Source organism: Solanum dulcamara, chromosome 1, assembly GCF_947179165.1.
Source record: "Solanum dulcamara chromosome 1, daSolDulc1.2, whole genome shotgun sequence".
Taxonomy (NCBI): Eukaryota; Viridiplantae; Streptophyta; class Magnoliopsida; order Solanales; family Solanaceae; genus Solanum; species Solanum dulcamara.
Genome location: NC_077237.1, coordinates 38,384,422 through 38,409,886, shown reverse-complemented (window position 1 = coordinate 38,409,886; position 25,465 = coordinate 38,384,422).

The window sequence follows — 25,465 nt, the reverse complement described above, 5'->3', positions numbered from 1 at the left end:
TACAGTATTGGATCCCAGCCCCCATAATCCCATACAGCAGGTATTACATGTTAATGAAGAGAGCAGACCTGCAGACAAACAAAAAGAGCAAAATATTACTGCCAGGTGTGCACCAAATACTGGTTTGAATAATGTGGAAAGCAACAAAGCCAATGGAAAAATCCCAGGTATTGACTTAATGCTCCCACAACCCCATGGCTCCCCCAATTACTTTAATATCTTAAATAGTATTAATGTTGTGGCTGAAGAAGTCTGTGGAGGTCAGGTTGGAGGAATACAGGAGCAAATCACTAATCTGCAGGAAGGGGAAACCAAGGGGAGGGAAAATCTATTGGTTGACCATAGGAAAGACCCTAGAGCCCCTGCCACCACTATTCCAGCAGAGATAAGGTCCAACATGCAATTGCAACAAGATGATGTTCAACAGCTTTCAGAGGACAGTGATAAGGGAGGTGTTGAATTTCCAAAAAATAGTGAACAAAATACAGGTGCAGTGATTCAGCTACTGAACAATAAATATACTCTTTCTTTGAGTAAAAAGAAGAGAGAGGCACTGAAGAAAAAGATAGGAAAAAAAAGTAAAAAATCTCTGTCTGAAAAGACACAACACAGAGCAGGGATTTATGCTTCACCTCTTCAAATTCAATCCAGCTCTACTGAATTGTATGTGCTTAATAAGAGAGCCATATCAGATGACTTGGAGGATGAATATAGACCTATTCAATCTGAAGATGAAGAGGACCTAGATCAAAAGGAACAAACTCATGATGAGGATGAGGAAACTAGTGCCTCTCCCATTAGAGCACTGGATGATATCACAGATTCTACAACTCAGGATGAAGTGTTGCAAGTCACTGAGAAGCAGGGTTTATCACCCAGGGGTCAGCAAGCAAAGAAGAAGAAGAAAAAACAGAAACAAGACATCTCCACCAGTTCAGATAATGCTACTTGTAAGAGTGGCATCAACACAAGGTCCAAATCCCTGAAACTTTGATGATGAATACAATATGCTGGAATGCAAGGAGTATTGATACTCAAGGTGCCTTGGATAGACTCCAAAAACTCAAGGATTATCACAATTTAACTATGTTGGCAATCCTGGAACCATTTGCTAATCAATCACATCTTAACCACTACAGAATTCAGCTGAGAATGGACAGTGCCATTCATAATCCCAATAACAAGATTTGGTTGTTTTGGACTAAGGATGTGGACTGCACTATTGTAGACCAAGATGAACAACAGTGTACTTGTGAAATCAAACATGTGGCTAATCCTAATTCTCATATTATTACATTTGTTTATGCCAAGTGTAAGGATTACCTGAGAAGAACTCTTTGGGATAAAATGCTGCAGTATGCTGACACAGACAAGCCATGGTGCATTATGGGAGACTTTAATGTGATCACTGATGTTGATGAAAAACTAGGAGGACAACCACACAACATGAACAAAAGCTTAGAGTTCATAAGTGTATATTATGTTTTGTTTGGGCTTGTTTGTTGTATTATTGCAGGTGTCTGGAGTAATATATTAGCATTCTTCAACAACAAATACATAGACAAGAGCACAAAAACAACTTCCAAACACCCTGCAACCTCTAAGCTTCAGCAGGGCAGCAGGTGCAGGGTGTGGAGTAGCATGTGGACTTGTCCAATGCCCCCCAAACTTTGCAGGAAGTTAGAATATATTATTTTGACAAGCCCCAAGAAGTTTCAGCCCAAACGGATAAATGGAGGCGTTAGGCGAGCGACATGGAAACATTCAGCTGCCTTAAGCCTAAAGAGAGGGTCTTTAGTAATTTGGACCCTCCAACTTGGGAAACAAGTCTTCAAATTTTGCAGGACTAAAGGAGAGGATATACATGCTAACTCCATAAAGTTTCAATTCAAATGGATAATTGGAGACGTTAGTCGAGCGGCTTGGAAAATGATAACACTCTCCAAAGCTCTTACTGAGGTCCCCTCTCTATTGATAGTCTGTGTATATTATGTTTTGTTTGGGCTTGTTTGTTGTATTATTGCAGGTGTCTGGAGCAATATATTAGCATTCTTCAACAACAAATACATAGACAAGAGCACAACAACATCTTCCAAACCCCCTGCAACCTCTAAGCCTCAGCAGGGCAGTAGGTGCAGGGTAGGGAGTAACTTGTGGACTTGTCCAAAGTCTCCCAAACTTTGCAGGATGGTAGCATATATAATTTTGATAAGGCCCAAGAAATTTCAGCCAAAACGGATAATTTTAGACGTTAGGCGAGCGAGCTTGAAACAATCAGCTGTCTTAAGCTTAAAAAGGAAGAAATTTGCTAAATGGAAGCTCCAACTTGGGAATCAAGCCTTCAAACTTTGCAAGGCTAAAGTAAAGAATATATATGCAAACCTCATGAAATTTCAGCTCAAACGGATAAGTGGAGACGTTAGTCGAGCGACATGGAAAATGCTAACAGGCTCCAAAATCCTATTTGAGATCCATTCCTCTCTACTAACCTGTATATGTCTATGCTTGTCTTTGGTTACTTGCTGTGTATTTGCAGGTTGTTGGAGACTTACACCAACATGCTTTAACATCAAAATCATAGAGGACAACATCTGCAGCAGCTCAACACCTGCAGCAGCCCAACACCTGCAACACCTGCAGCAGCTCAACACTTGTTTGCTTTGTTGCTTGTCTTTGGTTGACTTTCTTTGCTTAGAACCTATTTGGCACTGCTATGAGGGCTGCAGTAACCTTGGGCTTATATGGAGTAGCACACTCAGCTGGCCAACCACACTCTCTATTATCAACACACCCCAGCACCAACCTGCAGCAGACAAGGAACAAATCCAATCCACCTATGCCTTCTCTAATAACTCTAATAACACAACACTTGCAGCAGCTCCTTTCTTGCTGGTTCTTGTTTGTGGTGTAGATGCAGATGTCAGGATGAACTCATCAACATGTGTTTCCAACACCTACATAGAGCACAGCACAGATACAACCACCAAAACAAATACCTTCACTAAGAGGCCTACACAAGGACTATGCAGAGCAGCAACTTCCTTCTGGATTTTGTGGTTGTTTGGTTGCTTGTATTTGGCTGTTTGTCTTGTTGGTTGTGTTTGTCTATGCAGGTACCCCAGCTTCACCCCCCTCCAGGAGAATGCATTGATCTCCATGACCAGTCATTCTCAGCTTCACCAATGCAGCTGGCAGACTGCTAAAAGGACTGCAGTATCTTGGGGCTGCTTTGAGACCAACAAGCAGCCTAGGGAACCTGCAGCCACCTGCAGATTGGCAGCCTTGGATGCATTCCATCAACAGCTGCAACAGCTCCACCAACTTGCAGCAGCCAAGGAACAAATACAAGCTAGCTACAGCAGCTTGCACACCTCTTTGGTTGAATGTATTGTTGGTCTTGTTTGGCTGTGCAGGTACAGGTCTGCAGCAACCATACATTTGGACCACCATGCAGCTACTTCCTTCCTTTCAACCTCCATAGCTGGTAATCATGATGCTGATACAAAGGCACACTTCACCTGGATTTACTTGGTACGACAAGACTAAAAGGAGCAAAGATGAAAGGAATTTCCCATCCCATGCGAGATAGAAGTTTCGTATGCTTGTTCTTCTTCAATGTAGCTATGTCTGGTACGTAGCATAGTTGAATAGGACTAGTGTAGGTTACTTTTGTTTTTTCTCATGGAAGGGGAGAGTCTCCCTCATTTATGCTTTCATAGTTGAATTGTACCGGGAGGAGTCCTCTCACAGGTTTAATGCTTTCTAGTTATAGTTAGTTTCTTTTTTGTATCGGGGATGAGTTAGCCGACCTTAATAGGTTAGCCGACTTATGAACCACCATAGGATCGGAGGTAAGGTTTATGTCCCCCTCCTTGTATTTTTATTTTGATTATTTATGTTAAGGCTTGGGGGTGTTGCTTAACCCCTGACTGTGCACGAGAGGTGGGAGCCTCGTGTAGGGTCTGTTCCCGTAAAAAAAAAAAAAAAAAAAAAAAAAAAAAAAAAAAAAAAACTCAAGTCTTGAATACTGGTACTCGAGTAATATCCTTAATGTAGCAATGCGTTTAAATCCACATTCCATTCATCCCAATCAGTAATTAGCTTGTCACCATTTACCCCGGTGTATCAACACAGTCGGTGCCTTAATATGTCGTTCTATCTAGATCTAGGTGTCATCTGTAAATCATCCCTTAGTCTCACCAGTTTTTTCCAGATTCTTTTTCCATACCCATATTGACCTTCTCTCTACTATTACCATCACTTTAGTCATTAACTTATTTCTCAAGGTCAACCTTACTTGTAGTTTAGTGAAATCTCATTCTTATTATGGACAAGGCATACTACAACCTTGTATCTCCTTCTCCTTTTATTTCTAGGAAAATTTGGGCAGAGTTTCCTATGTATTTCTTACTATCTCAACACCTGCACGCAAAAAATTCCAACAATGATGCACAGGGACAACATATATATTCATATCGTATCATACCGCAGCCACACAGGGTGACCAATATCAACAATAGAAAAAAATGATGGACTTACCTCATCTGCCCAACTCAAACTGCACTTGTTACCCTGCCCTGTCTACTTTTCCTTTCCATTTTTAACTTTACATGTCAATTGTATTTCAATACCTCACCTGACATATATCTTTCATGCCTCATCTTACCTGCGTGTTTTGTAACTTCTAATATCGTCAGTCACCTTCCTTTATCGATGTTGTTGTTCTACTGAATTCACAAGTTAGTATGAGGAATTTCATTCCCTATGACTTGACTTTATCGCACGATCTTAGATATAAAAGAAAGGTAACATCCTAAATGTCTTATAGCCTCTTTTTTATAGATATGGTACACAACACACCGATAAACAAGATTTTACTAGACACGGTCTGTAGACACTCCAAGGACGAACTGTTCTAATACCACTTATGTCACGACCCAATTTTGTAGGCCGTGACTGGTTCCCGAATTTGGCACCCATATGTACCCTTAGCCCCACTTAGCGTGTTAGTATAATAAACAAAACTAGAAATCTAAAAGAGATCGCTAGAGAGTGCATTAAAATAAATGTAGCACACGAAGACCATTAAGGCCGTCAATGAATACAAGCCCGAAACATATATACATAACCCACAACACAACCCCCCCAAAGAAAGGGGGTCAGTACGAAAAATGTACTGAATATGTAAAGCATAGACTGTAAAACGCAAAGTCATTACCAAAACAAAAGGTGCAAAACTGAGCAAACGACCCAGAATACCAAAATGCTTTTCATAACCACAGATAATGTATGAAGAAAACATATGCCATATCCGGCCCTATTATGGGACTCGGTGAACGAACCGTGGTCACCATCCCGTCACTGGCACCACAGCACATCATAACTCCAGAGTAGGGAATATCTCTGTAATAGATCATATCAGATCATATCATATGTGTACATGTCACATAATAACTCTACAAATCCCATGTACAGGTCATACATGCCCACTCACATTGGGGCACAGCGAACAATGCAGAGAAATACACATGATAACAAATCCTGGCCTGGGCTCAGTGAAAGAAGTATTGAGGCAGCCACGTGTGGAGTAGTGAAAAACTAAATGCAATAAAAAATACAAAACATTTTCAGAGACTCGAGAGCATAACTCCGATGATAAGTCATATAAGGGAAATTGAGCGAAATCATAGTGCATGTCTTTCAGATGTCATGATGGTCTATGTCAAAATAGTCTTTCTGAAATCATTTCCATATTTCAAAATATATTATAGGGCTCAGTGGAATAATTAAAATAACTGTCGTTTAATATCTAGAAAAGTAGAAAAAAGTTTCCTTTGAATTCTACTCAACATAAGACAAATGGAATAATTAAAATGAGCTATCATTCAAAATCAATACAAGAATCATATCAAGTACCTTTTGAAAGTCACTATGGATTACATCAAAATAGAACTTCTGGAATTATATACTCATATCAAAGCATAATAAGATGTCTTTGGAAAATCAAGAAATTGTCCAACCTAGTAGCTCTAGGAATAGGAACTTTCTTGGAACCATATAAAATTCATATATTTGTTTCATAAAGACCATGCCAAAAGAAAGAATAACTTTTCATACTTATGTCAAAATATTCCAAGAGAAGGAATAAGATTTACATACTTATACCAAAAATATGCCAAAAGAAGGAAACATTAGCTTTACATACCTCTTACGGATTACTCTTAACACGTTCACCTCGTCATCTCTTGAACCTATTTAACATGAAAGTAATTCTAAGGTTAGTGACCTTCGACTTCCCAGCTTGTAATTCTACCACCACTTACCTATAGGAACCAAGCCCTTATCCATTTCCTTAGACTAGTTTATTACTAGTTCCTTAGTTAGTTTAGGAGTTAATGGAAATTGGGCAGCACCTCCCCTATAACATGCCCTATACGAACTTCCAATTACGTCCCTAATTACCACATCCAACCAACAACAACAAACTGCAGCACATATACAAGTAATTCACTTCAATATTAAAAGATATAAACTCCAAACAACTCATTCAAAACTACGATACCAAAATAGGGTGTTTAATCTCTATTTCGTAAAACCTTTAACCCTACGAAATAGAGGGTCGTGTGGATGAAACCAAAAGAATATACACCCCTTTTATAAAAACTTACATTTTTGAAACACATAATCAAACCACTTGCAAGCGCAGCACAACAACCACAACACACTACTCGACTTTGATTTAACTGTAATGACCTTAGTTTAGTTTGTTTTTAACGTCAAGCATCCTTCTTCAATTCTTATACTTACAGCCACATATAAGAAGTGTAGTACATTCCATAACCACACCATAAACTCCAAATTGAAATAAAAACCCTTACCTTATCTGAAATTGGCCAAAGCTTGCCAAAACTTGCCACAGAATTTCTTCTAGCGCGGCTGAAATGTCACGGATGTTTGTTGTCCACTTGGTGCTTATCAAACCTTAAATTTATATTATTAAAACCCTAATAACATTTCCAAACCCTTACCAAATTGTGGGAGAGAACAACCAATCCATACCTTGCTAAAACTTATCTCGGAAGTTCTCTTAACATGCTGAAAATTAGCGTACTGTTTGTATCTCTTCCTTGCTTCTCCAAAAAGAAATTTTAAGTTTTTAAACACCTCTATATCACCGTAGTATACCTTAAATAATTAATTTACGGAGCAAGAATCGGGGCCTTACCTTGAATTGGAGGGAACCCGTAGCTAGTCTCTCTAGCTCCTCTAGTTTTCTCTCAAAATTTAGCTAAGGTATAGATGCTGAAATGTGAGATTACTCATAATAACACATATATATACCCTTTCTTAGGAGGTGAGATGTGTAATCCCCCTAGGGGTGACACGTGGCATCTCCCTAGGGTGCCACCTCACTCCATGCAGCCTCCCATATGCTGCCATGTAGCAGTGGGGTCCACCTTAAGTAGGTGTGTCACCTACTTGACCCTAAGTAGGTGAATCACCTGCTTGTCCAAGTAGGTGCATCACCTACTTGCTTCGAGTAGGCGCGTCGTTTCCTTATTTCTCTTTTGTGAGCTCATAATCTCATCTCACTTCAAGAGCCTATGTATTCCTTGCTACTTAAACTCGACGTATACTTAAGTAGCTTAGTATGTAAAATGTCCCAAGTAATAGCTTTCACAAGTAAGTCGATTCCTGCGACTTACTACTTAACCTCCAACTTCTAGATTCTTATAACCCTATTTCTAATCTTCTCTCTTATGGAGTATCTCCTTATCCTTTCCTTAGGATTATTTGATAGTGGTATAGATTATCCGAATCACATGATGACTTCTAAGAAACTTAAGAGACTTACCAGAAACTTAGGAAGCTTAAGAAGCGTCCCAAGGTACCAAAGTACGGGGTGTAACAACAAAGTCCCTAATGAGAACATGAGAAGGAAAGAAGACTTGAAGATGCCTTGAGATGAAACACTAGCTTGTCTTGAAACTCTTGGGATACTTTGTGAAGAGAGGATTTGTGTGTCTTGCATCTAAGTGTAAAGAATGAGGGTTTTGGAGGGTTTAGTGTCTTTAGGTGGGTGAATTCTTCCCTCAAAATGACTCCACTTTGAATTAAAATATAGGAAAAGACCAAAATGTTCCTTCAAGAATCTGGCAGAACTGGCTTCATGGGACCCTTCATAGTCCATGGTGCCTACCACGACTAGTGATGATTGACTTAGAAAATTGTTTTTGGGAGTCTACAGTGTAGGTCTCTGAAGCTTCTTCACTGAACACCTTAATAGTCTGTTTAGCGCATCACGGATTGTGAAATGTGGACGTGGTGCAGGTCCTGCAGAAGAACTATAGAATGACCACCAAGGAAATACACCACAGTCCGTGGAGGATCCACGATCTGTGGTGGTCTTCTTTGGCCCTTGCCTTGGAAATGTTTCATGGGGCTTAGGGGAGGGGTAACCCACGGAGGACTTCATGGCTCGTGGTGTATACCATAGTCGATGGTCCGCCATTGTGGTTCCTTCCTGCATGTCTGACTCTCTGAAGTTTTATCAAGGTTGCTTACCATGGCCCGTAATGGCTTCTACAGTCAGCTCCTAGTGCCAGTTTCAACAACTTTCTGAGATCTTCTCCTCGACTCTTGGTTCAGGACTTTCCAAATTTCCGGGCTCTTACAACAATACAACTAAAAACCATAATGAAATAACAACAACATAGATGAACAGCGGAAGCTAACTAAAATATATACAAATAAAAAGATTTCTTCTAGAACCTGGAAGTCACATCTACAGAGCTACTACCAAAAAGAGTACAAGTCCAAAAACTGCTCTATAGAGAGAAGTCTATCTCAAAAAGTGAAAGACAGGCAAAATATATGTATAGAGGGAGACAAGTAACTTCAGAAAGCTATATGCTCACCCTTGCTGCTGATCCAGACAGAAACTGGCTCGAATTAACAATGGTAGCTAGTACTTGGACCTACATCACGAAAATAGATATAGAGTGTAGTATGAGTACCAAAACAACTAGTACCTAGTACACATCATAGGCTGACTAAGCAAGATAAGCAAAAGTTTGTATGTTCACGAGCGTACCCAACACACAAAGAGAAAGAACTAGCAAAATTCATTGGGCTCTCATAAAACGGATGGGTAAGCTCGTGCATTACGAGCACCTGAGGAAACAAACTAAAGGTCTTTATAGACCAAACATAGAATTTTAGAGCAAACCGCGCTGATAGAATTTTTATCCAAGCACGTTTACTCAAAATATTGATTAAAGTCAAACTTGCCTAAAACTTTAAAGTTTAAATGGAAAATTGCACAAACTTAAAATAAAGACTCTAAAACCCAAACCAACCTTCCTGCATGACCAAAATATACCTTTCGAAGATGATGGAATCATCGAAATTCTCATATGTAGCTCGAATCTCTGAATCATGACTAAAGTCAACTCCTTCAGCCTTAAGCCTCAAAAAGGGCCAAACCACCTCAAAACTTAACCTAACACCTTGGGGAGCATGACACCCATCCCAATATCACATAAGACCTACAAAGATGCTACAAATATGCAAAAGTACGGAAATGACCTTAGAAGTCATTACAATTGAATACATATTTTTTAAATGGAAATAAATGTGTAGTAATTTAAGAAACCAAGTTCTATTATTGGTCCATCCTATTAATGTATGTCTCATTTAGGGACTTTGTAACCAAAGAAAGACCAATAATCGAATCAAGTATGGAATAATTATTATTAAATAGTAATAAACCTGTAGTAATGTGAGAAACCAAGTTCCATTAATGGTCCGTCCAACCTATGTATGTCTCATTTAGGGATATGATAGCCAATAAAATACCAATGATCCATACAAGTACATAATACGTTGTTCTTAAATGGTAATAAATGTATAGTACTGTAAGAAACCAAGTTCTATTATTTGTCTGTCCTGCCTAAATAAGTCTCATTTATCAATATGGTAGCGAATAAAAGAACAATAATCCATTTAAGTATGGAATACATTGTAGTTATGAGGTAATAAACATGTAGTAATGTAAGAAACCAAGTTTTATTATTTCTCCATCCATCCTATGTGTGTCTCATTTAGGGATATGGTGGCCAATGAAAGACCAATAATTCATCCGAGTATGGAATATATTATTTTCATGACATGATAAAACTGTAGTAATGTAAGAAACAAAGTTCTATTATTGGTATGCCCTACCTATGTATGTCGCCTTTAGGGATATGGTAAACAATGAAAAACCAATAATCCATCCAAGTATGGAATATATGTCACGACCTGACCTAGGGGCCTAGTCATAACACGGAGATGAAAAACCCTGAAGGACTCTAACCAAGACTCTTGTACATATCATAAGCATTCATAAGGTAAAGTAAAAAGTGGGAACATCATAAGAGAGTCTAAACCATGAATAGTAAATGAAGAATGTCACATGACAACATAGACTCAAAATATTTGTCCAACTATATACCTCTTCTCAAGAATATGGGCAGGGGCTAAGACATGTCCCTAGCTCACCCTCAATATGAAATATAACAAAAGTCTTTGAAAACAGTAATCAACTTGATGACTAGTCCCAGATAAATGAGGACTCACCACAAACATCGCTGGATAGAAAAGCTTACTAGCTACGTAGATAAGTATGATCTTCAACCTCAACCCCTACATTATGAGATAATGTAGGAAAAAATTACGCATTAGTACGTTGGAATGTACTAAGTATAAGGGCGTAACATGCAATGTAAATCATAAAATACAATGGTCAAGTAAAAAATATGATAAGATGAGATAAGTAAAGTCATGAGAAAATCATATTGACAAAAGCATTTAAAAAGGAAAATTAAAAGTCATAGAATATTTAAGAGATCATACATATGTGGGATAGGAACCATAACCGAAAATAAGACCATGCGAGCTATAACAAGGAATCACAATGTTGCCCCTACGTAAGAGGAAAGGGGAATCTACTTGCCAAGGTAGACTCCTACTTGCCTTAGTGGATCCTCTAAGCGGTTATGTGAACCGGGTACTCACCCCTAGTTCTTAGACTCGGGTACTCACCTCCAAGCCTTGATATTTTTAGTACTCACCTCTTAGAGATTTGGTTATTCGCCTCTAATCCCTTTGTTCCTACGGTGGCATGTAGTTATGAGATAAGAGAAATTATATAAGGACCCCATATTTCGAGTCCCCACCTCAACTCCATATTCGGTGCTAAGTCAAATCCCACGGAATACATACATAGCATAGAAATCATAATTTCATATACCATAGTCATTATCATAGGTTTGAAATCATAGAGTAGCTTATTTTTATAACATAAGTGCAATGCGGATATTGTCCTTCCACATTACAAATCATACATACATAAATATATCATTATTAAAATACATAATCATAATTCATACTTTGAAAATTTGTGACCATGGCTTGTACTTGAAATTAGGGTAAGACATGAATGCATGATCAATTAATTTGAAACTCATGAAATTTACTTGAAAACATGCTTGATCAAAAAAATTTCTTTCAACCCATACATAATTCATATAGATAATATCATTAGGAAGTATAATTGAAAATGCTCATAATTTTCATAAAGAACCTTAGAAATCAAAATAGGATAATTCATAAAAAAAACTTTTCAAGTTAATGCAATAACCATCAATTTATATCAAAATAGACTCATGATCATACTTTGAATCATAATTCATGCAATAGGAATAGGATCATAAGACCCATAAAATACCATACTTTAATTTGATAGAAAACCTTGAGAAATTTATTGGGCTTCATGAATGAAAGAATCCATGAATCATTACCCACATACCTTAAGTTAGAACACCAAATAATTTGGAAGAACTTGAGAGTTTTGATGGAGAGTTTGAGTGAATTTACTTGAAGTCTTCAATGGAGTCATTAAGAGTCTTTTATAGAGAGATAAATATTTGAGTAGGTGAATTATATTAGGTTAATTTATAGAGTTGAATTAGGTCCTAAATGTTACATCTCACACTTTTGTGCATTCCAAAACAAAAAATTTTGACTTGCTCGCAATGGGGTTATGATTTATTTTATGTAATATCGGTGTGATGTTTAGGGAAAATTGATGTGGAAATATGGAGGAAGGCAAAGGGAAAAAATTAGAAATCTTGAAAATTTATTTTGTGAATTACAAAAGAAAGATGCATGACTATTTGGGCTCAAAAAAAGATAGTAATAATAAGAGAAGTTGAGGCCCAAAGCAAGATGGTGGCCCAAGCCCATTGAAATTAATCTTATGTAGCAAATTAATTAAGAAGGCCCATTACCCATATATCTTCTATATAAATATATCATCTAGTTACTAGAAACTTTAAGAAAGCAAAGGCATCAAACCAAAAGAGAGAGTGAGAGCAAAAAGGCCTCTTGGCCGAACTTGAGGGAAAAAAAGGGGAAACAATTTCCAAGTTCTTCAACTTTGATCTAAAAACCTCTTCCTTCTCGAATTCTTGTTAAGTTCAAGGTCCTCTTCAACGTGGTATAATTGGGTAAGCGAGAAAATTACATTTTTTGGCAAGTGGAAATTTGAAGAAAAAGGTAAGAATTCTATCTTTTATGTTATGGAAGAAGTGTATGTGTTGTAAGTTTTAGATTTAAATGAAAATCATGAAATTGTGATATATGTGTGTGTGTGTGACCATATGGGTGTGCAAGTGTGCGGGGCCGTATGGTGTGAGGGTGAGGGGAAGAGGAATTGAATTTTATTTAGCTTGTTAGTTGCATCATTATGGCAGTTATGGTGTAATTAAAAGTTTAATGATTCGAGACGGCCTTAAAAATGATTATAAGTTGTTATAGGGGATTGTGTAATTTTAGTATAGTTTTTATGCAATTATGGAAATAGAATTCTAATATAGGAATTATTGTTATTCTTACTGAATTTGGAAGAAGACAATGTGACTTGGTAGCTTCGTTGCGTTCATAGAAGTTTTGGGTGGATTATGGTTTTGGTGGATTTTTTGTAAATTGTATGGAATAATGTGAATCACTTTCGAATTGTGTCTAAGTGGTCTTGAGTTAGTGAATGAATATGAAATATCGATATTAGTTGAAGGTATGAAGTTGGAGTAGAATTTATTGCCTTATGTAACAAAAAAAAAGAGAAGAAGAAAGACTATTAGTGTAAATTATGTTTTGTAGTAGTTGATGTTTTCAGCCTGCTTGTGGGTGTTGTTGTTGATATTCTGGCCGAGTTAAATTCTCGGGGATGTTGAACTTATAGGGGAGATGCTGCCCAAATATTTGTAGGCAAGTAAGGGGTTAAAAATTGAACTCTTAAAGGTATATAACTTATGTTTGGTAATTGTGACCATTTGTAGATTTTGGAGGAAACAGTATTTGAGTTTGAGTGAGCGTAAGAAGAGGATAAGGTATGTAAAGTTCTCCCTTTCCTTCTTTTGGCATATCCTAAGTGTAGTAAGTTGTAATTTGAGCCTCGGGGAAAAATTCTATCCATGGAAATCTGAATTTAAATTTCCTACAAATCCATTCAGTGAAATTGAATTTAAAACTCATGTATATTGAAGAGAAACGTGCAAAGATCCGTAACTTCTACTTATGAGATCGGAACATCCTACAACCTTGATAAATGACTCCATAGAGCCAAATGTTTTAATTCATGTACGCCACCTCGACTTGGCCGGAAGTCGACCCACTAACTCCAAAACTCTCCTAGTTTGTCCTATCTAGTTTATTCTCGTATGACAAAAAGAAATAACTTTTGTCTATGATTTTCCCTACTAAAGAATAATGTCCTAATAGTTCCCTTATGTTCTTATACCCATTTTGGGGCTGTAACTATGATTTTAGAAATGCTATCACGGGACAGCCCTTGTGTCCCTTAGCCGTTTGATTGGTTCTACTTAACTTGTTGTCATATGATTATCTCGAGTCTGCAGAAATGCTTTATATACATGTGTTGCATTAGTTTCTCACTACTCCGCTCATGCATAATGTTATGCCCCGTACTTCTGAACTTTGGAAAGCCTTTTTAAACTTCATAAAAGTTTCCACGTGACCCCGATTACCTCTAACGCTATCAAGTAACTCTAAAGAAGGGAGAATGGGATACCCCATAATAAGAAAGATTGGAAATAGGGCTATAAGACTCTAGAAGGAGTTGGAGGCCAAGTAACGAGTCGTAGGACTCGACTTACTTGCATAAGCTACCAACTTGGATGTCTTACGTAATTAAGCCACTTGAGTACAGGTCAAGCTTAAATAGCAAGGAATACATAGGCTCTTGGAGTGAGACGAGATTACAAACCCACGAAAGAGAAATAAGAAGATGACGTGCCTACTCGAAGCAAGTAGGTGATGCACCTACTTGGACAAGTAGGTGATGCACCTACTTGGACAAGTAGGTGATGCACCTACTTGGACAAGTAGGTGATGCACCTACTTAAGGTCAAGTAGGTGATACAACATCTTGGGTGGACCCCATGCTGCCACTTGGCAGCCAAGGATTAGAAGCATGATTGAGGTAGCACCCTAGGGGGCTGCCAAGTGTCACCCCTAGGGGATTCCACATGTCACCTCCTAAGGAGGTGTATATATGTGTTATATGCTGGAGTATATCTCATTTCAGCACTTCTAACTTAAGAGAATTGAGATAAAAATATGAGAGCAAGAAAGAGGCAGCCACAGATTTCTCCAATCAAGGTAAGCCCTGATTTCATTTCATGAATTAATTATTTAAGGTATCCTATGGTGATATGATGGTGTTTAAAAACATAAAATTTATAGTTGGAGTTTCGAAGAGGTTCTCATTATTGTCAACAAATCCATTTTTGGAATTGTATTGTTGTTAGTAATACTAGTTTCATTTGAACTCTAAAACCCAGTTTTGATTTTATCTGCTCGAAAAAGGATGATGAAGTATAGGTGAGGTGCTGCCCAGATTTCATTTTGGAAATCCTACATGGGCTATTGTTGGTATTTTAGGCATATGTTTTTGTACAAAATTGTTGTAGGGGTGATTCAAAATTGTATACAATCCTAAGACACATGTCTATAACTTTTATTAAGGACATAAAGCTTGTTTCCGCCGATTACCCCTTCGAAACTAAGCGACAATATAAGATAGTAGGCTGTCAAAAATTCACGTTTTAATAGTTTTGAGCAAGTTATTTGGGGGTTTGTATTGTGTAATGTTGAAGTGAATTACTTGTGTGTATGCTCCTGGTTGGCTCCAGTAATTAGGGAGGTGATTGGAAATTCGGATAGGGTATATTTTAGGGGAGGTGCTGCCGATTTTCATTAACTCTTTAACTAGTTAAAGAACTAGTCGAGAAGGCAAGCGAGGGAATGAGTCCTATAAATACGAGTGCGTAAACTAAGGTGCAGGAAAGACAAGGGTTGTTAATATTCATATTACTTCCTTGTTAAATAGGTTTGGAGGACGACGACGTGAATGTGATTAAGAGAAGTCCGTAAAAGGTATGTAAAGCCTGTCTCTCTTTTCTTTTGGGAAAGTCTTAGATTTAAGTGACAAATGATATGTGTATGAATCCTGGGGTAATTCTATTCATGAGCTCTGAACATGATTCATAATTCATAATTCTTGCTCACTTCTGAATGTTAAGACTCTTAAAGTAGTTAAGCTCTCATCCCTCAAGTCTTCTATATGCTGAAAAGTAGTGTATGTAAAGTTAATGCATGTCTTTAAGTTAAATAGTGAATGATATGAGCTTGAGGGTAAATCTATTCATAAATACCAAGTGTAATTCACAGTTCTTATGTACTCCTTGATGAAAGCACTCTTACAGTAATTGAACTAGGGCTTCTTAAGCCTTCCATACGTTAGAAGGGGATGAGTATGTAAAGCTACCCGTTCTTCTCTTTTGGCATGATTATATGTAAGTATTATGTATAGGAAATTGGGTGTTATTCCACTCTTAAAACTCTGAGTATGAGTTCAGGTTCTTGTTCACTTGCTACTAATTAGAACTCCTGTAATAAGTGGAGTCATCACTTTTCAAGTCTTCCATGTGATAGAAAGTGGTACATGTAAAGCTTGTCTTTTCCTACTTCTAGAAAGACAGGACTATAGGTACTATAGAACACGGAGTTAGAGATAGCTCCATTTATAGATTCTGGATGTAACTCATGAATTGTACACACTTTTGAATAATAAGGTCCTTGAAGTAGTTGAACTGCGACCCTTAAGCGTCCTACAAGTTGAATAGTGTTGGGATGTGTAAGCTCCTATACCTAGGGGCTTTTGAACATCCTCTATAGTGATATCTAAGGGATGTTTGATATGTTACAGAGTTTTACGTGCACGTATATGCATTATGATATATATAGATTGGGTCGAACGTACCTCGGCATATTTTGCTATGTAAGGATTGGGTCGTACATCCCATGGCATGTTGTGTTGTCTATTGATTGGGTCAACATACCTAAGCATTGTTACACGATATACGGATTGGGTTGTCGTTCCTCGGCATTATTATATGATATATGGATCTGGCTGTCATTCCTCAGCAATATTATAAGATATGTGCATCGGGCCATCGTTACTCGGCATGTACTTTATATATACATGGATCAGACTGTACATTCCACAACGCTAATGGTGAATATGATCTTATGTTGAAAAAATGATGTAGTTATTACACAAATCCCCGAATGGGCCAGATACAGTATGTGATGATAGTATGTATGACTTTATTTTATAAGATGCAGGTATGGTAGATATCTAAATATTATACTCACCCTGCATCCCTATTTCAGTTGTTGTCTCAATTATGATATTTTATGCTTTATATACTCAGTACATATATCTTACTGACCCCCCATTCTCTGGGGGGCTATGATTTATGACCGTAGGTACAGATATTCATTTCAGGGATCCGCCAGCTTAGGATTTCCACTCAGCTATGTCAGAGGTGCTCCACTGTTCTGGATCCCAAGTTTTGGTGATGATTTGCTAATGTATACATTTATTTATTTAGGAGTACGACGGGGGACCTATCCCGTCATATGTTATTATTAATATTCTTAGAGGTATGTAAACATGTATGTGGGTTGTATGTGTAAGTTCTGTTCAATTATGTCCACATGGTGAATGGCAAATGTTAAGACGTCATGATAGCCTTGTCATCTTGCACGCCCTTTCTTGGTAAGATATAAATGAAAGCGACTATATGTACATAGAAATGCTATGACCCACTGGGGTTCTTATGTATAGTTCTTATATTGATTGTTACATCTAATAGTTAAGTATACGGGGGTCTAGGTCGGACCCCAATCGCGGCCTGTGGGGTTGGGTTGTGATGGAAGTGGTATCAGTGCAGTTCGTCCTCGAAGTATCTACAGACCGTGTCTAGTAGAGTCTTGTTTATCGGTGTGTTGTGCACCACATCTATAAACAGGAGGCTACAGGACATTTAGGATGTGACCTTTCTTTTATATCTAAAATCGTGCGATAGAGCCGAGTCATAGGGAGTGAAATTCCTCATACTAACCTGTGATTTTAGCAGGAGGACAACATCGATAGAAGAAAGTAACTGACGATATTGGAAGTTACGAAGCACGCAGGTAAGGAGCTGAAATTCGATTGACATATAAAGTTAAAAAGTGAAAAAAAAGGTAAAAAGGAAAGTGTAACAGGTAAGTCCATTTTAATAATGTTAATGGTGGGCGCCCTGTGTGGCTGCGATATGATATGATATGACTATATATATGCCTGCCCTATGAGGCATTATTGGCATTTTCTACGTGCAGGTGTTGAGATAGTAAAAAATACAGAGGAAACTCTACCCAAATTTTCCTCGAAATAGGAGGAGAATAAGATACAGAGTTGTAGTATGCCTTGTCCATAATAAGAATGAGATATAACTAAACTACGAGTTTGGCTGACTTCGAAAGATAAGTTAATTACTGAAGTGATAGTAATAGTAACGAGGAGGTCAATATTGGCGTGGAAAATAGAAAAGCAATTAGAAAATGAATAAGGAGACTTACACAGATTTATAGGGAAGGTTCAGAATAAAAGGTCAAGTGGTAACGAAAGTAAAGGGGAGAAACAAGATAGGATGAATGCCAGAGATGAATGGTATGCTAAGAACAAGTAGAGGTAAACAGAAGATGTTTTAAAAATGAGGAATGAAAGGATTACTGAAGAAAGCACTCAAGATAGACGTAATTACTTAAGTATGAGTATCGGGCACAAAGGGAAATCCATAGGGGACAAAGATAGTAGACTTAAGGAACAAGTGGTGCAACATGCATCCCTCAAAAAGAAAAAGATGATATAGGTTGGGACAAAAATATTACTTCCAGAGAATTATGGACACTGATCATCGGAATATAAGTGCGGCCTAAGTAGGGTTGAAGCGACTACAAGTAGTAACTAACTATTGACCAGAATACATAGAATGTGGCTTTGGATAAATTGTTACATCTATTACATTACTCGAGTACCAACCGCCAGATAAGATTTTATATGATATACTAAGAATTTGAAGCACCTCATGATGGTATTAGGGTTTCGTACATAGGTAACGTAAAGTAGAAGGGATATAAAAGAAGATATGGATATAGCGTAGTATATTAAATATGTTGGAAAAGACTCATATACATTTGGAAAGTAGAAATAAATAGACAATGACATAGATACACCCTAAAAGGGGGAAGTGGATATGAGACCAACCGATATTACAACGTGTTAATTTGAACACTTAAACTTTAAGTGAAACTCCATGCCAGAACGAGCTAGCAAGATTTAAAAGCTAGCAATAGATGGATAGAAGCTAAGATGATATCTGAAATAGTGCGGAGGCTTATTGGAAAGAACCTTCAGCAATATGACACCAAAGGATGAGTGCACACAAAAAGGGATGAATACGACAAGAGAATAATATTGAGTAACTTAAAGATATTATAAGAGATAGCCAGGTTATACTTAAATAATGGTTAGGATATTGAAAACAGAGTTACTAGCTACTGGTATTGTGATGTATAAGTAGCAAACGAGGAAGGAAAGAAGCCCCTCCTATGATAGGATATGAGGGAGCTTGAAGGGTATGCAAAGGAAGCAAAACAAGTGCGACCCAAAAGAGACTATAAGCGCGTGTAAATACAATGACACATATAGAGCAGAGTAAGCCAAGAGAAGGAAAGGCTATGACTAAAAGTGGAACGCAGTTTGTGCAAATTGCACTAGAATAGTGGTGCAGCCTACAAACATTGGTATACTAAGAGTAAGATCAGGTGGTCACTTGATAAAAAGAAGTCGATAATAGCAATGTGATATCCATATTTAGAATCTATTCAAGAAAAGTGTAAGATGGTTCGAGGCAGAAATATTAAGATATAATCAGTACTAAGGATAAAAGTCATAGTGGAACCCTAACATCGACTGAAGGAGGTAAAGCACTAGTATAATGATGCTAAGGAATTTTTTGGACTGCTCTAAGCACTTACAAACGTTTGTGTAAAGATTACAATATGATGGGTGACAAGAGAACTAGAGAGAAGATCTGAGTAAAAGAGCAATATAACATGTCTAAAGTGTTACAAGTTTGATTAAGAGGAATTATGCAATAGCTTAAACAAAACTGAGCATTAGAAGCTTGATAGCCTATTATAGGAGATGGAAATCTTGACTCGGAAATGGAAAGCAGTTTATATGGGTTATGGTAGATAGGCTGACCGAATCAACCCATTTTCTTCCAATTGGAAACGTATATTCAGTTGAGGGTTATGCGAGAGGATATATTAAGGAAACAGTAGGATTTCACGAAGTCCCCACATCTATTATCTCGGACAAAGAAATTCTATTTACGGCTAACTTCTGGAGATCATTCTAGGAGGGATTGGGGACATAGGTAAATCTTGGTACAATATTTTACCCCAAGGATAATGGGCATGCCCAGATATGCCTTATCATACTTTGGAGTTGACATACGTCCTACATAGATAATCGACATCGATATATAAGGTCTGAAGTTGTAGATTGAGCGTGCTTGAAAGAGTCACTGATGGAAGGTGAAATAAAATTTGACAAGAAAGAGAAACTTGGTCCAAGATATGTTGGTCCTTACTAGATCATTTTTAGGATAGGCAGAGCTTCCTATGAGTTGGACCTGCTGTCGGATTTGGGAGCAGTACGCCCAATCTCTCATATATCAAGGTTTCGCGGGTGTGTAGGTAACCCCTCCAGAATCTTTCCTATGGATGAGATCCACGTAAAAAAGAGTTATCCTATACGGATCAACGTAGTGCCATCATAGATCGGCAGAGTAGAAGGTTGTGAACTGGAGAAGGGGCTCCCATTAAATTCTTGTGAGGAAATAAAAATAAAGAAGAGATTACCTGGGAAGTCAAAGAAAAGATGGAAAGAGAAATATTGGTAACTATTCCCTATGACTACAAGTAATCGAAGCTCCTAAGATGATCATACTAATGAATAAGATACTTATAGATGACAATTGTTACATAAAAAATCCCAAAGTCTTTGTAAGACCTTGTGAGATTAATTGACATTTGAGGATGAATGTTTTAAAGGGGGGAAGGATGTTATGCCCCGTACTTCTGAACTTCGGAAATCCTTCTTAAACTTCATAAAAGTTTCCACGTGACCCCAATTAGCAACAATTCTATCAAGTAACTCTAAAGAAGGGAGAATGGGATACCCCATAATAAGGAAGATTGGAAATAGGGCTATAAGAATCTAGAAGGAGATGGAGGCCAAGTAACAGGTCATAGGACTCGACTTACTTCCATAAGCTACCAACTTGGATGTATTATGTAATTAAGCAACTTGAGTATACGTCGAGATTAAGTAGAAAGGAATACATAGGCTCTTGGAGTGAGATGAGATTACAAACCCACGAAAGAGAAATAAGGAGACGACGTGCCTACTCGAAGTAAGTAGGTAATGCACCTACTTTGAAAAGTAGGTGATTCGCCTATTTAGGGTCTAGTAGGTGATGCAGCAACTTAGGTGGACCCCATGCTGCCACACGGCAACTAAGGATTAGTTGCATGATTGAAGAGGTGCCCTAGGGGGCTTCCACGTGTCACCCCTAGGGGATGCCACATGTCACCTCCTAAGAAGGTATATATATGTGTTATATTATGGAGTATATCTCATTTTTAGCACTTCTAACTTAAGAGAATTGAGAGAAAAATATGAGAGCAAAAAAGAAGCAACCACGAATTGCTCCAATTCAAGGTAAGCCCCGATTTTATTTCGTGAATTAATTATTTAAGGTATCCTGCGGTGATAAGGTGGTGTTTAAGAACATACAATTTATAGTTGGGGTTTCGAGGAGGTTCTCATTCTTGTCAACAAACCTATTTTTAGAATGGGACTATTGTTAGTAATACTAATATAACTCTTTGTGTATAGCTTCGTTTCTAGTGATTCAAGATGTATTGGAAAGTTATTTCATAGGGACATAACTTTCATTTGGACTCTAAAACCCAGTTTTTCTTTTTTCTATTCGAAAAAGGACAATGAAGTATAGGTGAGGTCCTGCCCAGATTTCATTTTAGAAATCCTACACGGGCTGTTGTTGGTATTTTGGGCATATCTTTTTGTGAAGAATTTTCGTAGGGGTGATTCAAAATTGTATACGACCCTAAGATACATTTATATAACTTTTATTGAAGCCACAAAGCATTTTTCCCCCAATTACCCCTTCGAAACTAAGCGACAATACAAGATAGTAGGCTGTCCAGAATTCATATTTTGATAGTTTTGAGCAAGTTGTTTGGGGGTTTGTATTGTGTAATGTTGAAGTGAATTACTTGTGTGTATGCTTATGGTTGTTGTTATTGGTTGGCTGTAGTAATTAGGAAAGTGATTGGAAATTCGCATAGGGTATGTTATAGGGGAGGTGCTGCCCGATTTTCATTAACTCTTTAACTACTTAAGGAACTAGTCAAGAAGGCAAGCGTCCGACTATTGCTGAGCAGTTTTTGGATATCAAATGGATAATGGCGTCCAATTCCTAGGAGGCCTTATAGCTAGCCTTAGGTGGATGAGTCCTATAAATACTCGTGTGTAAACTAAGGTGCTGGAAAGACAAGGGTTTTTAATATTCATATTACTTCCATGTTAAATAGGTTTGGAGGACGACGACGTTAACGTGATTAAGAGAAGTTCGTAAAAGGTATGTAAAGCCTGTCTCTCTTTTTTTTTGGGCATGTCTTAGATTTAAGTGACAAATGATATGTGTATAAAGCCTGGGGTAATTCTATTCATGAGATCTGAACATGATTCATGATTTATAATCCATGCTCACTTCTGAATCTTAAAACTCTTAAAGTAGTTAATCTATCATCCCTCAAGACTTCTATATGCTAAAAACTAGTGTATGTAAAGTTAACGCATGTCTTCAAGTTAAATAGTGAATGATATGAGCATGAGGGTAAATCCATTCATAAATACCAAGTGTAATTCACAGTTCTTATGTACTCCTTGATGAAAGCACTCTTATAGTAATTGAACTATGGCTTCTCAAGCCTTCCATATGTTAGAAGGGGATGAGTATGTAAAGCTACCCGTTCTTCTCTTTTGGAATGATTAGATGTAAGTATTATGTATAGGAAATTGGGAGTTATTCCACTCTCAAAACTCTGAGTGTGAGTTAAGGCTCATGTTCACTTCCTACTGATTAGAACTTTTATAACAAGTTGAGTCATTACTTTTCAAGTCTTCCATGTGATAAAAAGTGGTATATGTAAAGCTTGTCTTTTCCTACTTCTAGGAAGACTGGACTATAGGTACTATAGAACATGGAGTTGGAGATAGCTCTATTTATAGATTTTTGATGTAACTCATGACTTGTATCCACTTTTGAATGATAAGGGCCTTGAAGTAGTTGAAATGCGACCCTTGAGCCTCCTACAGGTTGAATAGTGTTGGGATGTGTAAGCTCCTATACCTAGGGGCTCTTGAACATGCTTTTTGGTGATATCTAAGGGATGTTTGATATGTTACAGAGTTTTACGTGCACGTATATGCATTATGATATCTATGGATCGGGCCGAACGTACCTCTACATATTTTGTTATTTAAGGATCGGGTCGTACGTCTCATGGCATACTGTGATGTTTACGGATCAGGTTGTCGTACCTCAGCATTATTACATGATATATGGATCGGGCCATCATTCCTTGGCATTATTATATGATATACGGATCAGGCCATCGTACTTCGGCATTGTTACAAAATATACGGATCGGGCCATTGTTCCTTGGAATTATTATATGATATACGGATTAGGCCGTCGTTCCTCGGTATTATTATAAGATATGTGGATCGGGTCATCGTTTCTCAGCATGTACTTTCTATATATGTGGATCGGGCTGTATGTTCCACAGCACTAATGGTATATATGTTCTTAGGATGACAAAATGATATAGTTGTTACACAAATCCCCGAATGGGCCGGATACAGTATGTGATGATAGTATGTATGCCTTTATTTTATAAGATGCAGGTGCGGTAGATAGCTAAATGTTATACTCGCCCCTGCATGTTTATTTTAGTTGTTGTCTCAATTATGATGTTTTATACTTTATATACTCAATAGATATATCGTACTGACCCCCCGTTCTTCAAGGGACTGCGTTTCATACCTGCAAGTACAGATATTCATTTCAGGGATCCGCCAGCTTAGGATTTCCACTAGACTATATATGAGGTGCTCCATTTTTCTAGAGCACAACTTTTGGTGCTAATCTGGTAATGTATATATTTGTTTATTTAGGGGTACAGCGGGGGCTGTCTCCTGCCATATGTTACTATTAATATTCTTAGAGGTCTCTAGAAATGTATGTGGGTTATACATGTAAGTTTTGTTCAATTATGTCCACATGGTGAATGGCAAATGTTAAGACGTCATGGCAGCCTTGTCAGCTTGCACGCCCTTTCATGATAAGATACAAATAAAAGTGTCTACATGTACATAAAAATGCTATGACCCACTAGGGTTCTTATGTATAGTTCTTATATTGATTGTTATATTTGATAGTTAAGTATACGGGGGTCCAGGTCGGACCCCAGTTGTGGCCGACGGGTTTGGGTCATGACACATACTATTATGATCTCATTCACTGGAACCTGGGTTGGCTTTGTAATCATGCGCCCTAGAATATACTCGGCTGTATGATATGTTATGGGTCCCGAGACCTCACCATAGGGTCGGGTACCATTTATGGTGTCATGATATGATATGACATATGATATATTCTCATGATATGGCATGCTTTGATGATATGATGTGTTGAGAGTTTGTATAGGGACTTGAAACCTTCAGAAGTATGATGTGTTGTAGTACCAGCACCGGGGTGGTGACTACATTCCTGAGCCTTATGCATGATTTTTATTTGTATTATGTACATATGTTTTCAGTACAGATTTTGATGTCCTGGTTTGGTATGAGCTCCTTGTACCTTTCCTTTCAGTTACAGTTTATATTCTTTATGCTTATGCTTTGCATATTGAGTACATATTTTATATTGATCCCCTTTCTTCGGGGGCTGCGTTTCATGCCCATAGGTACAGATGTTCGTGATCCGTCAGTGTAGGTTCACACCTTCTGCTACCACAAAGTGCTCCTTTGAATCAAAGCCCGTACTTCGGTATATGGCTTTCCTATGTACATGCTCCTATATATTTGACCATTTGGGTACGGCGGGGCCTTGTCCCATCATATGTTTCCGCTATGTTCTATAGTGACCTGTAGACATAGGGGTGGGTCGTGTGTCGCGTATGTTCTTCTTTTTATGACTTTTATCTTAATGTGGTCCCTTCCGTTGTAATGACCAAAATCTCCCATATGTTTGTATATATGCATATATCTGGCGATGCGCATTCCACCGCCTCTTTTGGTTTGATATATTAATTTTTGCATGCGCTAATACTTAAATTAATGATTGCGTACTGTTCTAAGTGAAACAAATATTAAATTTGAATTATTCTATAATATGACGATTTGGTATATAAGTTCATTTGGGTTTCCAAATAAGGCACCAGTGGTGGCTCACGGGGCTGGGTCATGAAATTAAAAACGTCTAGCTTTAGTAGATAATAATTTGGTAAAAGTCTAAAATACCCTAACTAAAAATACAACTTGGCCAAAAATCCTTGTCAGGTCAACGACACGGAATTGTAACAGACCTTTCTGTTGAGAAATTTATGTTTCGATCTACGGGTCCTAAAAGTCCACTGAAACTATTTTCCTACAGGTTTTGACCCCCTGATCGAAATTTCGAATCAGATTTTCCAAAAAGATTAAGGATAAGGCATTATATGAGAGTCCTAATCCCAAGGCATTCTTAAGGCATTTGTGAGCATTTTGGCAGATGTTACAATACATTATTGTTATGAGGTAATACAAATGTAGAAATATAACAAACCAAGTTCTATTTTTGGTCCGTCG